Raw genomic sequence first — 5,703 nt, 5'->3', positions numbered from 1 at the left:
ACCTTATAATATACCATATATTTTATAAATATACCATTTGTATAAAGTTCAAAACTGGGCTGGGGTGAGAGAGGAATCTATGGTTTAGAAGTCAGGATAGTGGTAACCCTTGAGACGGAGCACAGTACTTGGAAGGGGGCAAGAGGGAGGCTTTGGGGTGCTGGTATGTTTTGTTTCTGGGGTGCCTGTTGTGTTTTCTTGGTTACATGGGTGTGTTCACTTCGTGAACATTCATCAAGCTGCACACTTAGAGTCTGTGCATTTTCTGGATGCGATACTGCAATAAAATTTATACTTTAAAAATCCTGCTGCGTACATAGGAATGGGTCCATGGCATAGTGTTAAATAAAAAGAAGGGTGCAGAGTAGAATAACACCATGGTCCCTACTGGGGGCGAAAGAGAAAGGAAGAAAACGCATGCGTGGATAGTGGCTGATTGGATGGATAAACACCAAATATTAACAGCAATTCTCTCTAAGGGTTGGTCCTCTTATTTTTATTTTTGGTACTTTTTCTGGATTTCCTTAAGTGAACATATCACCATTGCAATAAAAAAAATAAGTGTTCTCTATACACGATGGGAAATATGTATTATATGAAATATATTATTGAGAAGCTGGGAAGTAAACTTGGATAAACGTGGTCAAGAAATGACTGTCTCTTCAACGTCAGGAACTTCTCTCTTTAGGAAGTATCCGAAAAATTGCCTCATTTTGCCCATAAAATCCTAGCACATCAATAGCTCCCCTACCATTTGGGCATTTCAAATATCTCATCAGAGGTCCAGTGAGATGCATTTTTATTGCAAAAAGGCACGGGATAATCCAGCTGCCTTTTAACAGAAGAACTAGATGAAAGAGTAAATGTTTCTGCCTCCTCACCCGTCCTCCTCCTCCCCCTCTGCTGTCTCTTCTCTCACAGCTCCGTCCCTGGCCTCTCATCCTCCTAGGACTGCTTTGCTCTGCCCTGGTGCCTCCTCTTTTTCTTCCCTTGCCCAGTTTGGTCTCAGTCCTGTGGGTACAAATGGGACCGAAAGGTCCTAAGCTTAGTTCTCCTAGTGTCCTTGAAACACCAGCTGAGTGAGAGATTTGCCTCTGTCACTCTAAAATTGGAAGTGCAAAGAGATAAGAGAAAGTGAACAATTATCGGTTTCTTCCCCCTCTCCCAGCTCCAGCCCCTCCCCCTCAGTTCCCCAACCCAGGCCCTGCTATAGGGCGAGATGAACGCAGCTGCTAGCGCTGAGATGCTAGCTGTTCACACGGCCCAACACTTTTCACGTGGTAGGTCACAGAGCAGTAGGGGAAAGGGAAGTGGTGATGCAATATCCAATGGCCATGCTAGGGGTGGGGGTCTAGAAAGTTAAGAAGGAAACAAGATGCAGACAGTGGGACGGAGCTTGTACCCAAGTGGCTGAGAGTGGCCCTTCCCACTATAGCAACAGAAGGTGCAAAAGCAGGTGCCCTGCACATTACAAAAAGAATAAAAAATAAAATAAATGCTTGTACAAGTGAGATTACATATATCTAAGTTATCTGAAAACCCTGAAATTCTCCAAATATCAGGGATTCACTACAATGATGAAGATAAATGCTTTAGGGACTTTCAGAGCAACTCATATATTTAAAAAGAGTGTAAAAACTCAGGAAAATAAATAGGCATCCCAGAAATTCCCCCAACAGAAACTCTGAAAGCTGCATCTAGACTTTCCATTTCACAGAGACAAGGAGGTACGGTGGTTTCCACTGTGCCTCAGAGAAAGGAACAGAAAGGTCGCCTCCTCTCAATCTGCAAATACCTGAAATCCCCCCACTGAGGATTGTGATATAAGGCTAGGAGACGCAGAGCACACAGGATGAGACTTCAGGCCAGAGCCAGGAGATCAAGAATCTGCTCACAAAAGAAGCAAGGGAAGCTGCTTTTTTGGCTCTGCTGGCACCCCAGCCCCCCAGAACAGAAACACAGTAGACTAGGATTGTGCTGTGGCCAGTCTGCCTGGCAGAACTAGGTGGTGGGGTGGGAAAATGGCCTGAGGACACTGACTAGGTTCGAGCATGTGACGTCTGAGGGAGTTCTGGTGTGAGGCAGAAAACAAAACAATTTGATCAAAACAATTTGATAGGAAAACCATGAAGGCAGATGAAAATGACAAGGTGGAAGAGGGGATGCCAGCTGCAGGGAGGTGATGGTCAACAGGTTGAGAGACAGACTTTGAGGGGTAAAGGAAAAGAGTGGAAGGATAGAGGGGAAGGAGGAAAATCTCCCCAGAAGGAACAGAATTCACTGCAGAACACAATCTGAGGCCCGTATCTGAAACTGTTCAGGCCCAAGAGCTGTGGTTTGAGATGCCCTTGTTATACTGGGCAGAGAGTTTTCTTTTTAAATAAATGAACCAGAAATGACCCAAAGGATTTTTGTAAACTTTTTCTTATAGAAAATTGAACATGCGAAAAAAGCAAGCAGAATATAATGACTTTCATGTACCCATTACTCTGATTCGATAATTACCCAGCCAATCATGCCTCATCTACTTCCATCCATTTTCCCCCTTCACATAGGTTTTTTTTTAATTATTGTGGTTAAATATATTGTCATATTAGTTTAAAGCACATTCCACAAATACTACATTATGTATCCCTAAAAAACAAGGATTCCTTTTATTCTTTTAAAATAACCACAATATCAATATTATACCTTAAAAACAATTTCTTAATACCAGGAGATGTTTCTTTTTCCTCTTTTTTTTTTTTAAATTTATTTTTGGCTGCATTGGGTCTTCGTTGCTGCGCTCAGGCTTTCTCTACTTGCGGCATGCGGGAGCTACTCTTCATTGTGGCGCGGTGGCTTCTCTTGTTGCAGTCCATGAGCTCTAGGCGCGCGGGCTTCTGTATCAATATTATACCTTAAAAACAATTTCTTAATACCAGGAGATGTTTCTTTTTCCTCTTTTTTTTTTTTAAATTTATTTTTGGCTGCATTGGGTCTTCGTTGCTGCGCTCAGGCTTTCTCTACTTGCGGCATGCGGGAGCTACTCTTCATTGTGGCGCGCAGGCTTCTCATCGCGGTGGCTTCTCTTGTTGCAGAGCATGAGCTCTAGGCGCGCGGGCTTCAGTAGTTGTGGCGCACGGGCTTAGTTGCTCCGTGGCATGTTGGATCTTCCCGGACCAGGGCTAGAACCCATCCACATCCCCTGCACTGGCAGGCGGATTATTAACCACTGCGCCACCAGGGAAGTCCCAATACCAGAAGATATTTCTAAGGCATTTCTACATTAAAGTCTTCTCTCCTGTTGCTGTACACAAAAGCACTTGTGCGTTTCAGAAGAGCTTAGAAGAGTGAGAACAAATTTTACCAAGAGAAGGGGCCAGGAGGTGAAGCTGTAGCAGGAGCCCTGGGAACAGCAAAGATCCAGCAAAAGAGACTGTATTTGATGGTTTTTCATATAATACTGCTCTTTCTGGGGCTGTGAAATGGGGGACAAACATCTTTCAGGACTTCATACATCGCTCTAGAAAACTCTGCAGCAAATCAGTAGAAATGAAAAGCCAACATTTGAGCTGTTTTGATGATCATAAAGAATCAAGAGACCGAAGTAATGGGAAAAAGGGTCTTTTCTGTTCTGCTTATCTCAAAGGTTGTGAAGATTTTGATGATGCATCCCCAACCTAAAAAAAAGTCTATTGTATTAAAATAGCATGTGCACCATAAAATATTTTAAAAACAGATATCGTTAGAGGATAAGATTCAAAAATAAAGATAGAAGTTCTCATATTTTTCCCATAGCCTAACAAATCATCTTAGGCCTCTCCCTTTTAGACCACTGCACTTGGCTGTCAGTTTTCCCAAGAGTAGTCCTTGAGTGGGTGATAGGGAAGTCAAGGTTTGCAGATTGAAAATGACCCTGGGGATACCTGTACAGAGAACAGTAGAGGTCAGTGGTCTCAACCCTGCAGTACATTAGAGTGAGCCTGGGAGATTTTAAGAAATGTGGACACCCAGGCCCAACCCCATACCAAGCAAATCAGTAATTCTGGAGTGCAGTCTGTGTTTTTTGTTTGTAGGTTGGTTTGCTTGGTTATTTTTGTTTGTTTGTTTTGTTTTTTAAGTACTCCAGGTGATTCTAATGCACAGGCAGGGTTGGAAAAACCACTGCTATAAGTGTTTTTAAAAAAAACGGTTGCTTAATGTGAGAATATTAGCTCTGATTTTAAAGCATTCTATTTCTACTTCCCATTTAAGAGTGGGGAAAATATTTTACTGTACATTAAAGAAAGGGTACAGGATAGTGAGAAGAAAAGAAATGCAGAGAAACTTTTAGGTAAAAAAGCATACCTAGGGCTTCCCTGGTGGCGCAGTGGTTGAGAGTCCGCCTGCCGATGCAGGGGTCACGGGTTCGTGCCCCGGTCCGGGAGGATCCCACGTGCCGCGGAGCGGCTGGGCCCGTGAGCCATGGCCGCTGCGCCTGCGCGTCCGGAGCCTGTGCTCCGCGACAGGAGAGGCCACAACAGTGAGAGGCCCGTGTACCGCAAAAAAAAAAAAGCAGCATACCTAATAAAATAATAGTGAGGTTCTCTCAGAAAAGGGTGGTTTCCATTTCCATATCCCAGATTCTAATTTATTACATCTTAAACTGCTCCAATTTTGACAGACCTTATTTTCATTTAACCCAAAACACTCATCCTATTAGATTAATACAATTATCTAATGACTATTTCAAATAGCAATCATGGTTATTTCATATGTCAAAATAATTAATTCTGGCTACTTAAATCTTTTCTGTTTAATCAAGTTTACCTCTCAATTGGGAAGAAAAAAAAAACAAAAACCTGACCTTAAAAAAATAAAAAGACATTTTCTATCTCTGAGGAACTGACTTCATCAAATTATCCTGAAGGGAAAAGCAAGTACAAAAATGTGAGCTACAGGCAGCTGGAAAGCAAAATAGTGTACAATGAATGACACACCAAATCCTGCAGGAAAATATGTCCCACAATACATTATTTCCTGTGGCTTCCTGCCTGAGGAACACTGAAGAACAGTAAGAATTCTTCCAGAAATTATTTCCTCAGCTGTCTAATTGATGGATTTAGCATAGGTGCTTGGTCAAAATGTTAAATCATGGTCAAATCCAAACATGCATATTTACCAATGTTTATATATCTAATCACAAGGGCCACTTGGTTCCTTAAATGAAGGTTAAAAGAAACTTGAACTGGATTCCATTTTACCACAAGCCTGGAATGCTGAAATGCTGTGACAAAGCTATCAATTCATTCATCTGAGTGAAAAGCCTGTAAAATCACAGGCCTTAATTTTCACATCCTTAAATGTCACCATTTTACCAATTCCACAAAAGTTATGTAGACATGATTGTACACGCTAGAAGTAAATTGTCGTCTGCAGGATACTTAAAATCAAATGGGCAATCTAAGTTTATCTTATGATGTTTAAAGAGACTAAAACGAGCTGGTTCCACAAATTGCTGACACGATCAATTCTGGGGAGTCACGAGAGGACCGTCTGATGGTAGCACATACCTACTGTAGATGGTGTTGTGCATTAGACTGGCCACAGGGAATCTTCATTTAACTAGGGATAGCTTGTCACAACACACCCCAAGTTATGACAGATAATCATTCCAATAATTAATATCTTTATAGAATATGATATAGTGCTTTACATTTTTTTTTTTTTTTTTTTTTTTTT

Source organism: Physeter macrocephalus, chromosome 1 (assembly GCF_002837175.3).
Source record: "Physeter macrocephalus isolate SW-GA chromosome 1, ASM283717v5, whole genome shotgun sequence".
Lineage (NCBI taxonomy): Eukaryota > Metazoa > Chordata > Mammalia > Artiodactyla > Physeteridae > Physeter > Physeter macrocephalus.
The sequence above is the reverse complement of the archived record's forward strand: the minus strand, read 5'-3'. Positions refer to the sequence as shown.